Genomic DNA, 13,003 nt, shown 5'->3' on the forward strand with positions numbered 1-13,003 from the left:
AATCATGTTGATACTACACCTAAGGAGATTTTTGTTGGTTATTTTGTTAGTCAAGTGAGCAGAGACTGTATTTCACAGATTTTTTTTTTAAGCACACAGATTCATAGAATCATTTCAGCTGGAAGAGACCTTTAGGATCATCAAGTCTAGCCTTTGTCCCAGCACTGTCAACCACTAGACCTTTTCCCTGAGTAAAACATCCAACTGTCTCTTAAACACCTCCAGGGAGGGGACTCCACCACCTCCCTGGGCATGCCTGACAACCCTTTCAGTAAAAAAATTCTTCCTAATATCCAGCCTGAACCTCCTTGTGCAACTTGAGGCCATTTCCTCTTGTTCTATTGGTTATCACTAGGAAGAGCAGACCAGCCTCCACCTGGCTACAGCTTCCTTTCAGGTAGTTGTAGAGAGCAATAAGGTCTCCCCTGAGCCTTCTTTTCCAGGCTAAACAGCCTCAGATCCCTCAGCTGTTCCTCACATGAAACATGCTCCAAATCCTTCACTAGCTTGGTAGCCCACCTCTGCGTCCTCTCCAGCACCTCCATGTCCTTCTTGTAGAGAGGGGCCCAAAACTGGACACAGTATTTGAGGTGTGGCCTCATCAAAGCTGAGCACAGGGGAATGATTGCCTCCCTGCTCCTGCTGACAACACTGTTCCTGATCCAGGCCAGGATGCCATTGGCTTTCTTGGCCACCTGGGCACACTGCTGGCTCATGTTCAGTCGCTGCCAACCAACACTCCTAGGTCCCTCTCCGCCTGGCAACCTTCCAGCCACCCGTTCCCAAGCCTGTAGTGCTGCTGGGGGTTGTGGCCCAAGTGCAGGACCTTTAAATTATTACTTTAAAAAACTATTAGCAAAGCAATGTGCTGTACAACAAATCAATGGAAGTACCGGGGTTAAAATTGTGTCAAGGGAATGCAAGAAACAGAAGTTCACATCTTAAAACATCAACAATGCAAACATTTTGACTGAACAAATGTGGCATTTCGTGCCTTCATTAGTCATAAAGTTAATGGATGCAGAGAAGTTGAAGCAATTTTTTAAAATGCTGTCAGCAATCTAGAAGGAATTGATACTTCTGACCTGCAATGGAATGAGTATAATTAACATGACTAAAATTCATTGTCACATGTAATGTTTATTAACTCATAATTCAATGTAATCAACAAGTAGCCTTTGTCACTTGGTTTTCTGTTCTCTAGTTCCACGTCAGGGGTGACAGGTCAGTTCCCACAGCTGAGAGAAGTTTCTGGAAACTGCCTGAGCAATCTGGAAAGCATACTGCCTTCAGCTCAGGGAGTGTGGCACTCCCCAGAAAGGATCCATGGAGTAGAAGCAAATGGGTGCAGTTTCTGGGCCCGTCCACCCTTCACAACCAGTAATGGTGGGGGATGGAGGCAGGTCAGCTCCTGAGTACCCTGAGACCATCAACTTTTAACTTTTGAGATGAAAGAAGCTAGTGAAGTGCCTGTGGGCCATGTGCTTTTGGTGAAGAACAGAAAATCACAGGGCAGGGGCTCAGGTGGTGCTGTACACCGTGGTGGCCCCACAGGGCACAGACACCTGCGACCCCACCTTCAGGAAGGACCTGCTGGCTGCAGCGGGCTGGCCACCATCTCCAAGATGGTAGTGGTGCCTGTTGAGAGGGTGAAGTTGTTGCTGCAGGTGCAGGCCTTGTCCAAGCAGATCCGAGTGGACCAGCCTGTACAAGGGCATGGTGGACCCCCAGGGAGCAAAGGAGGGACCCTGGGCTGCTTCTCTGTCCCAGCACCTTGTCCTCTCACAAACCTTATAAAAGCTTGTAGAAAGGCCTTTGAAGTGACAGCAACGGAGCATCCTCTATGGGCAAAGGAGTACAGATACCTGTGAAGGAGGTAGTAAGGAGGGGATTACTGCTGGCTACATCTGGCAGGATTTTTTTTTTGCTTATTTGAGAGTTGCAAAATCCTGCCTGTTTGTATTTGTGGACAGCATTAGGACACCCTGAACATTTTCCTTTGATAGTTGTATAAAAGCAGCATTTTTTGGCATACTCATATTAACAGGCAGAAAACAAAGATCAAAATAATAAAATGTAGTGTTTTGTTTTCTTTGTCTTCAAGGAGACTTTGTCTTTAGCCGCAGCAACACAAGAAAAGGAAGTTATTTGAATGAAGAGCACAGCTATGCATTACAGCAATCACTATGTTGTCACTGCTCAGCCAAGTCTTTTGTGGCCAGCCCAATGTCTCTGAACATCCTGACGTACTTTTTTTTTCTCATGATCCATTAAGTTTTGCTCCCACGCTACCTCCTCAGGCCCATTTATCTTCTCAGGCATTTATGTTAGTAACCAAAGGGATGTCGCATTTTTAGATTAAGAGTGTAATTACAAAAGCCCTACTGAGTTTCTGATCCATGTATAAGCCATGGTCACATGGAGTCTGAGCACCCCCTATAGAAGCAAAAATGCATAGGCAGGCTACTTAGGAATTCTGTGAAATGTTTTCCTGTTTCCAGATTGCACTTTGTTTAGATATGCCTAGTCTTAGAAATATATTAAATACGGAAATGGAGAATCTTTACTTCTTTCTCAGCATTATGGATGTTTCTCTTGCAGTTTTAAATTTTTTTGCTAACACTGAATGCATACATCTGTTGGTAAGTGCCAGAATAGATCCAGATTTCCAACACCAAATGCCTAAAGAATAAAGGACTTGAAAAGGAACATCCTTGGCCTTTGTTACAGGTCACACCAAAGTAGAAACACTGACAGGAATATTGTATAATATACTTGGTGTAGTATAAACTTTAGAAATGCTGTTTTAAAGATCTGGGTATTTTTCTGTAGGATTTTTCAGCTTTTTGTTTGGCAATTTGGCAAACATTATATGGTATTTCCTAACACAGGCTCTAAACTTTGCTTTTAAGGGCAAGTACAAACAGATTTTCATGTCCAAAGTGGATAAAGAAAAACAGGTGGAACACAAAAAGTTCCATTTAAACATATGGAAAAACTATTTTACTGTGAGGGTGAGAGAGCCCTGGCACAGGCTGCCCAGGGAGGGTGTGGAGTCTCCTCTGGAGGTTTTCAAAACCCCCTGGATGTGTTCCTGTGTGACCTGATCTAGATAGACCTGCTCCGGCAGGGGGGTTGGACTAGATGATCTCTAGGGGTCCCTTCCAAACGCTGACTTTCTGCGACTCCGTAAATAACCTCTTGCATATTAGATCTCTTTCATAAACAAGCAATCTGCTCAAGCTATGCAATTCTTTCAGCATGGTTGATAATTGTGGTATATTGATAAGATTTTGTAATTTTATAACGGCATATTTTATAACAAGAGGAATGGTGAGCATGGCTTATATTCTGTAGCATATTGTTAAAGATAATGAAATCCAGGTTTTGATCTTTAATGATTCATAACTTTGTAAAGTGCGTGTAAATAACAGCTTATAACTGCAGTCAGAATTTTCTAGGTTTTGTTCCAGAGTTAACGGATGCAGCTGTTAAGGTGGATATTAAAAATCTTGGACTCAAACACTTATGTTTCTGCACCTCATCAAAAACTTCAGTTATATTCTCACAGTTAAGATTATATTAACCCATAGTCTCAAAACCCTTTATGCTTATAATTTCGCTCACGTAGAATTACAGCTGGGTTTATCATAATGTGTGGAGTTCTTGGATGTGTCCCTCAAGCAAGTCTCTTTTTTTCACATTATTTTCAGGACAAACATTAGTAAGCAAGCATCACAAAAAACTTAAGAGATAGTACATTGCATTTTGCTGCTGCAGATAAGCAATACTTTATACTGAAAAATTATTTATTACTACATGTAAAGCTAGATACATACTTAAGAGTAGTTAAAGCACTTCATGAACTTTGTTTTGTACAGTGCACCAAAAAAAGGAACAGTTTTAGGTTGTAACTCAAAAAGGCAAACTTGGACTATGCTGCCTTACTTTGCAGTTCTGTGTACTTGGGAAAAGTCCCTTAACTTGGTTGGATTCTTTAAAGACACAGAGAGAGGTCTACACTCACAAAATTCATTACAAGAAATCTTAGTCTTGGAATGTGAAATGTTTATACTGGCATTGACAAATTGTAATTGACAAATTACAGTTCTTAATTTTACATTTGTTTCATTCGAAAGTAGCTGGAAATCCTGCTTTGTGTCTGCCTCATTATCTGTTTCAGGATTTCTATGGTTAGGTTTTGATAATTTAAACAAAAATGAAATGTTCTGCACTTTCTCTTGTTGACATTTTTTCACTCCAGTGCCAGAAATTTTTCTTGTCACAGGCTTTTCTGGTGCTGCTGATCAGAAACTGTCAGTCATTAAAGTTTCGTTAATCTCCTTGTATTGCATGCAAATTCTTAAGCAGTCCTTTTTCAATTACAGTCGTTTTGTATGTAAAGACTTTAAAGTTGCTGTTTCCTTTCTTACAGTGGAAAAAGTAAAACACGTATGATGTAAGTAACACAGTGTTTATAGTTCTTCAAATCTCCTTTCCACCTCCTAGAAGTGTTTCCAGATGGCTTACATGTGTCTGAGCTTATGACTCAAATTTTAGACACATTCCATGAGTAGCACTTAGGAGTAATTTCTTTAGAAGTATATTTAGCAAAGTAGCATATTCCCTGTTGGAGCTTGGGGTCTTTGGATGTTTTCTTACCTGTTTTGTGCAGGACAGGAAATAGGGAAGCCAATATGGTTACATGCATGAGTTTTTGTGTTGCTGAATTATTTTTAAAAATAAATCCTAAACACTTTAGATTGTGAAATGCAAAGGAACTTCTGTTAAAGATGACAGGCTGTGTCTACATGCCAGACACTTAGTATTGAAGGTAATACTGGGGCAGTCAAGCATCTTCAGGTTGCAGCTGCTCCACAGCAACATTATCATGCTGGGGCAGGTTTCAAAGCCTTCTCTACAACTAATACAAGAGCAGTTAAGCTATGATGGACTCCATACTACTTACAGCTATGGTGTTGCTGTTACTGAACCAGCAAATAGAAAGTGAGCTGGAGTCCATCTACGTGGTCTGCATGTACTATACAAGAGGTGCATGTGATGCTGTTTAAGTCAGCAGAGCTCTGTCAAGTATCACCACCTAAAAATGTTAAGCAAAATGTTTCTTCTACCGTGATTAGCTGCTTCTTCCTCAGTAAACAGTATGTGCCACAGTGCAGTGATTTTTGTTTGGCCAGCCCAACATCATTGAGAGTTGATGTGCAATTGTTGTGTCAGGGAGATCCACGGGTGGATTTTTATGGAGGACTGGATGATTATAGATGAGAATAATGTTATCTTCTAGGTGAGCCTCCAGAGCACCATATAATTCAGAAGCTGAAAAAGAGCATAGCTTATAAATACTATTTTTAATGAATGTAAGGATAGACAGGAATCTTTATGAGTAGAAATTCTGAAATACCCCATGTTAGACTGGTCTTACGCTTTGTGCTTTCAAATTTCATTTATTATTTACAATATTATGGTATTGTATTAGTGTTTTTTCAGAACTGCACACTGCAAATTTCGTGTTTCAGTTCTGGAAATGGTTTTTTGGAAAACGTGTTTTCTGGGGGAGCAGCAGGACCAACATCCATGTGTGCAGCGTACCCATTAGACCTCGCACAAACTCATTTCACTGCCAATATTGGGAAAGGTAGTAAAATCTCTTAAAAGGCAGTTCCAGTTTTATCTGATGTGCCTCAGGTTGTTTTTATTTACTTCATTTTAGAGGTAGACCAAAATGCAGCAGTATTAGAATTCTACTACTTAAAAATTTACCATTGCACAATTACAAACTGAAAAGCATTAAGAAATGTACAACGTTTGTCGAAAAGCGTGAAGGTGAGTGACGGGATTCTTTGTAAACTGTGCTACAGCATAGCTCTCAAAACTTTGCTTAATTTTTATATTCTATATGGAAAAGTTGAACTGAATTTTGCCAAGTTTGGATACCAGAAACCAGAGGAGTTTCTTTTTTGCTAACCTAGGGTTTTATAGGGTGTCACTTCAAGAATAAATGACCACTTTTACTCTGTATAAAGAATATCAACTGAAGATTCTCAACAAAGATTTTGGGAAGTACATGTCTCTAGATATATATTTTATTTGTTCAAACAGATAAAATTAATTTCACAAAAACACTGTGTGCAAGGCTTTGAGACAGAGAGAAATCTCTGCTTTAAGTGTTCTTGTTGGCTTTCCTGATTTACCCGCAATGGGACAAGGTAACACTAATTGCTGTCTGTGCTGTGCAGGGTTGTCCCAGGAACTGGCTGCTTGAGTCTACCTATTGCCTTCTGCACTCTACTTGTGCTGATTAATGTTTTCATGATACCTTCTATATAAGGAGGTGTACAGTTTGTAGCTCTTCCTTCATTTGTTGCCATGCTGTGGAGAATCCTAAGAGCACACAAACAATTTTTTTTCAGAGAGAGTGCAAGAGAATTCATACTTAAGCATTCAACTGAATGAAGACAAAATTGGAATGGTAGTTATCTGCAAGTGTTTTACCAACTGATACCACTACGTGTTTGAATCACAGAATCATAGAATGGTAGGGATTGGAAGGGACCTTTAGAAACCATCTAGTCCAACCCCCTCGCAGAAGCAGGTTCACCTAGATCAGGCCGCATAGGAACACATCCAACAGGTCAACTGTCTTTATCCATCCGTGTGTCTGAATTTCTTCTTCATGCTTTGTTCATAAGTGGAGAAGACAATGATCTACAATATTTTTCACATGATTTTGACAATATGTTTCAGTCATGCAGAGTAGTTTGAACTAAAGAGAAGGGCTTCTGTAAAGCATAACAATATGCATAAATTTCTTCTATATTAGGTGCTGCTGAGCAACAAGGGACATGGTGACTGAATTACTGAAACTGCAAAGACACATACTGGCCTCTACCAGTGTTTTGGTGTTTCAGTACAGGGACTCGTTGTATCCTGAGCCTCCTACTTTGGATGCTATAACACCACTAAGGGAGCTTAGTGGTGTATGTTTTATATCTTTATAATGATAAATATTTATGATGAGCTAATGAAGGTGTTGTTTACAGCTTTTGTCTTTACAGTCATTTATGCTCAATAAAGTATATTTCTCAAGAGCCAAGCCATTTTACAGTAGGATTAACAACTGAAAGGATCAAAATTATACCAATTACCTGCTGGATTTTACATACATTTTACAGGATTTGTGCTGGCTTCCTATTCTGTTGTATTTTACAAGGATTATTGCCAAATCCAAAAGAAACTTCACTCATTCTCTCCTTTTGTATTGCTCAGGTTTTGACTACATGCTCAGGAATGCCATCTTATCCTTTTGACACTGTCAGGAGGCACATGACGATGCAGGTACGGTCTAGCTTGCAATACTTTTCTGAAAATTACTAGATTTCTAAAGATTGCTGTGCTTATTCAAGTGCTGTCTAGCCTTACAGCAAGCAAGGCTCTACTTACAACAAACATGAAAACATCTCTAGACAAACAAAAGAACAGTAATATAGCAGAAGCCTCATAAAAGTATGTTCAGTTGATGGCTTGGTGAGAGCTTTTGGTAGAAAGACAGGATCTGTTTTCTTTTTCCTACTTAGAAGCCAGATATTTGGAGTAAGACAGCTTTGTGGGTAGAATAATACCCTTCATTAGCTCAGCTAATGCAGTTAGAAAAATACAGTCTGTGGCACGCAGCTGTTCTTGAGGTGTGAGGTGGAAATGGTAATGTTCAAAGCTCAGTACAAGCTGAGAATTACTTCTCAGCATGTGATGAGTATGGTAGTGTATTTTTAGCAATTAATTCCAGATCTTTTTGCTAGCTATTAGGTAATTTTGCTAGGGAGGTCAGTAGCATTTAAGTACATGTAATAATGTAAGTTATTGCTACAAAGATGACCCTCAAAGACAAAAAAAAAAGACAAAAAAGCTCTTGAAAAATCAGGACCTTGTTGCCTGCCTCTCTGAGGAAGTTTAGCCATCAGATAATAGAAAAGAACTGTTACTTCAAAGTAGCGGATCCACATTTTGTTTCAGGAGTGTCTTCATTTGGCTCAGTACTTCAGAAAGTCAGAAGAAAATCAGAATATATGTTGGCATAGAACTTGCTTGGGTGCTTTCAGAAAAATCCAAGGGATGCTCCAATTCATACATCATGTCTTCACACCTCTGGTAATCGGCCTTAAATAATAGAAGTCATAGGATGGTAGGGTTGGAAGGGACCTTTAGAGATCAGCTAGTCCAACCCCTCTGCAGAAGCAGGACCACCTAGATCAGGTCACATAGAAATGTGTCCAGGCAGATCTTTCTATGAGTCTATGAAAGTGACTCCACAACCCCTCTGGGCAGCCTGTTCCACTGCTCCGTCACCCTCACAGTAAAATAGTTTTTTCTTATATTTAAATGGAACTTTTTGTGTTCCAGCTTCATCCCATTACCCCTTGTCCTGTTGCTAGATACTATAGAAAAAAGGCATGTCCCAACCTCCTGACACTCACCCTTTATATATTAGTACATATTAATGAGATCCCCACTCAGTCTTCTCCAGACTAAACAGCCCCAGCTCCCGCAGCCTTTCCTCATATGAAAGATGTTCCAGTCCCCTGATCATCTTGGTGGCCTTGCGCTGGACTCTCTCCAGAAGTTCTCTGTCCCTCTTGAGCTGAGGAGCCCAGAACTGGACACAGGACTCCAGATGAGGCCTCACCAGGGCAGAGTAGAGGGGGAGCAGAACCTCTCTTGACCTGCTGGCTACACTCTTCTTGATGCATCCCAGGATGCCATTGGCCTTCTTGGCCACAAGGGCACATTGCTGGCTCATGTTCAGTTTATTGTTAACCAGGACTCCCAGGTCTCTCTCTGCAGAGCTGCACTCCACCAGGTCAATCTGCAGCCTGTATTGGTGCATGGGGTTGTTCCTTCTCAGATGCAAGACTTGTACTTGTCATTGTTGAACGTCCTGAACCTCTCAAGCCGGTCGAGATCCTGCTGAATGGCAGCACAGCCTTCTGGGGAATCAGCCAGTCCTTCCAGTTTGGTGTCATCAAGGAACTTGCTGAGGGTACACTCTGTCCCCTCATCTGTTGGGGCTGATGAAGATGTTGAACAAGACTGGCCCCAGAACCAATCCCTGTGGAACTCCACTGGCCATAGGCCTCCAACTCAATTCTGTGCCAATCCTTGAAGCTTACAGTGGGCAAACACCATAAGCACTATTCACTTATTCCTTTCAGACTAAATATGATTTCACTGTCCTCAGATTCTGCTTTACCTGCTTAATCAGCAGTAGGCCTACGATTAATGCTATTTTTATTCGTAAGTACTGTACTTCTTAAGGCCTTTACCAAAGAATTGCCTGTATTTCTTAACTTACCAGTAGGATACAGAACAGTATTGAGATTATTGAAAACATAAATTATAATCACATGAAGTAAGATAACGGGTTTTCTAGCACAAAGGATAAGAATGAGAAGATGTAGACATTTTGTGGATGTTTAAATATATTTCATTTGTCTGGTTGTGAAGCTTCAGATACAAATAAAGCTGATTGGTATGATTTTTAACAGTTTCTTATTGTGACACTTATTCTGATGCAGGAGGAGTCCCTGAATTAAATTTAGCACCTTTTAATTCTTCAGTTAAATTATATTTGCCAGTTGAGATAACTTTCTGAAATAATGAGGATGGTACAGTTATTGCTTTCAGCAAAGTTTACTTTTGTCAACAATAACTTTTTCAAGCAGTAATAACTGTTATGAAATATCCTTTAATTTGCATATATTCAAGACAAACAAAAACATTTTAAATGCTTTTAAGCTATGTTAATATGCTATTTATATTTATTTACATGAATATTTATCAGAGATGCACTTCCTGAATTTCTTATGTTCAAGAAATCTGTTATGAGCTCATACCTTGATTCCTAACAGAAGATGTAACAAAGTCTAACTCTGCCTTCATCAGAAAATTCAAAGGTCACTTGATTACCTGCAGAGTATATCACAAAGGCCTAAAGGCAACAAGGTTCTGTTTCTGCAGTTATATAATCTTGTCAAATCTTCAGCATTAAGTAGAAAAAATAGTGTCTTCTTTCCAGCATAATTTATTATAAAAATAGACATTTTGGATTAATCTTTCTCAAAAAAATGTGTACTTGGTTTTTGCTAGCTAAGGAAAAAAGCAGTGTCAGTGCCTAATATAGTCTTCAATTCCTGAAGAGACTGCAGTTCCAATACAGGCATTGTCTGGCAGTTCACCAAGCACATAGAATCATAGAATGGTTTGTCAGAGCTGTGGTGTCACTCTAAGACCCTGAGAGATTTGCTGTTGTCCCTATGCTGTATTCCACAGTAGGTAAGAGTATTTTCCAATCACTCTGCTGTGCAGAGAATGGCTACACACCATTCCTCTGGGCCTTCTCCACTTCACCATGGAAAGTGTCAAAACTTAGAGGAGCTGGTGTGATTTTCAGTCATACAGCACTTGGAAAAAGCTGAAGGGAAAGTTCAGTACTTCAACTCTGACTCATACAGAAACAGTCAGACTATGTGCACGTGAATATTCCATGCTCCATTTCCTTCACCTGTAAGAACCCGAAGCAAGTTTTACTGAACATAGTGCTGAGATCTCTAACAAATCTTTCTTTTTGCTTTGTTTCTGTAATTCAAGCAAATTAATGCTCAGGAAGATGAAAACTCTACTGCACCTCTCTTACATCATCATGCTAGTCAAGACCTTAACAGTTTTTAGAGGATACTGTTGCTCATGAACTGAAACCTCCTTGGTATAAAAATATTTCAGTGGTACTAAAGAAGAAAAAAAATGAACTGTGGAAGTTTTAATCGCATTGAAACGACTCAGAGCACCCTTAGGACTGGAGTGACCTCATTAAACTCCTAAGCCTTCTACTTGCCCAGTAAAGCTTAAAAGAAGCACCAGAAGGATCACAGCCTTTCTAAATTTAGCTTTTGGAACCAGCTAACAGAGCATTACATCAGATAAATATTTATTAGTTGAAAGATCACTCCTTTGCAGTGAGCGAAACATTGGGAAAAAGTTCCATAGTGTTCTTTACTGAAGAAAGACAACGGTTGCTGGGCATCCGCAGTGGAGTGATGACTTGTCCTTATTCAAGGTGCAGAGTGGGGAGACTGAAGGTCAATATAAAGGAAATGTTGACAGCTTTCTGACTACATATGAGTGGGAAGGGCTTAATGCTGTTTTCATGGAGCATTCTCCAACCTCCTTCATGGAACAGGAGGAGCCTTGGTGCTAGTTCTTCATGACAAATTTAAGGACATTTTTAATCTTGATGTTCTGGAGAGTTCAGGATCTATTAAAATACTGAGTGAACAGTTGTTCTGTTTGTGCCACGTTCATGATAGACTTCTCAGCATTTGCACAGCATGTTATTAGTTTGTGTTGGACGTTTTTGTGACTAAACATGTACTAAGTTAAATAATTTGTTTTCAGGGAATGAAAGAGTATTGCTTTAATTCCATTCAGGAAACAAATCCGAGAAAATACTTGCCTCTTGTTTAAAATTCTTAGTGTTTCCATTTAATTAATACTAAATGTTGCACATTTTGCATTTTAAATTAGGGCATGAACCTGGGTTTATTTTGGGAACAGCATTTCCGCAGCCTGTCAGCAGAGCCCAATGTATGTATGTGCACATATCAGCCTGCCACAGCTTCTGTGTGAACCACAGTAAAAACAAAATGTATTTCTAGCCTGTTGTTGTGTTTTTGTGGTGTTTTAAAGCACAAGTGAAGCAGCAAAGGAGTTTGTTGGGTGTTTTTCTTGTTTTGAATTTGCATTAAAACAGCCAACAACTCTCTTTTCTCTCTGTCCCATCTCTCCGACATTGAGAAGACTGTAGTCTGGATGAAAGCACTCTAGCCATAACGGCCCAAAAATGCAGAAACCCAAGCACCTAGAGACTTATAACACTTAACACCTACAGGAATTTTAAATGGCTGAGATGTGATCCACAGACCAAAAAGAGTTGGACACCACCAATTCAGAGATTGCTACAGTGCCAGTAGATGATTGAGGGAGAACATGCTTGGGCAAGTCTGTGACCAATCTGACTGGACTGATTCTTGTTCATACTTGCAGACAGAGCAATCAGTATGACACAAAGCACGCAAACAAGGCTTTTATGAAATACTTTGAGAGTTTGCCTTATCCTGCTTATGTTCGCATCTCTAACTCCTAACAGTCTTGACAAAGCAAATAAAAAAGTCCATTGGCACTTTCTTGTCGGCTGCCACAATTGTCTAGATACATCTGTGTTTCTGACTGCAGCTGGCTTGGCAACACTGCAGTGTTGGAAACACTGGAAACACTTGGAAACACTGCAGTGACAGCATGAAGCTGCACACAGGCTGATATACCCTGCTGAGACGTGAGGCAGGCCAGCACTTCTGCAGTAATGGCTCGTTCACCTCCTGCAAGGTTGCTCAATGTCTTCTAAGCCTGCCTTAGTAATGTTGGATAGCTATGCAAGAGTATTTGCATATAATCTCTTGGTCCAAGGTTTATTTCAGTCAGGAGTTAGCCTCAGGTGGTGCTGCAGAAGCAGAATGCTGCAATATCTTCAATCACAGAGAACTGGTTTTGTAACAGGGACTGAAACAGCAGCAGAAACCTGAGTTGGAGTTTATCTCCCTGGCTACTGCAGATGGGACTGCACCTTCATTGAACTGAACTGATTTAACTGAACTGATGCTAACACTAGCAAAGAAAATAAGGTGGTTAATCTCTTGGACTAATAAATAGTAGTTGTCTTACAAATAACTATTTAATTAGGGCTTCTTGCGCTTCTGGAGGTTTTAGAGGGAACTGGCATCTGTAGGGAAATCCTATTTGTGAAGTAGACCACTGAAATGATAACAACTGGGGAAATAAAACTCTTGACAGAGATGCAAATCTAGTTTGGTGGTTTAGCACTTATTTTAGTCTCTCCAGTGGAACAAAATATTGCAGCACAGTGTCACATGCTGTG

At 40.1% G+C, this 13,003-nt stretch overlaps 1 protein-coding gene across 1 annotated transcript in view; it reads left to right on the forward strand.

Annotated features, from left to right (window-relative positions):
- The window catches only part of INTU (inturned planar cell polarity protein), a 56,712-nt gene extending 49,361 nt beyond the window's left edge, over positions 1–7,351 (forward strand). Inside the window, exon 17 of the transcript XR_009818424.1 lies at positions 7,288–7,351. The gene's annotated coding sequence lies outside the window, so the exon portion shown is untranslated. The remainder of the gene's footprint in view (positions 1–7,287) is intronic.
- The last annotated feature ends 5,652 nt before the right edge of the window (positions 7,352–13,003 follow it).

This window comes from Colius striatus, chromosome 3, assembly GCF_028858725.1.
Source record: "Colius striatus isolate bColStr4 chromosome 3, bColStr4.1.hap1, whole genome shotgun sequence".
Classification (NCBI taxonomy): domain Eukaryota; kingdom Metazoa; phylum Chordata; class Aves; order Coliiformes; family Coliidae; genus Colius; species Colius striatus.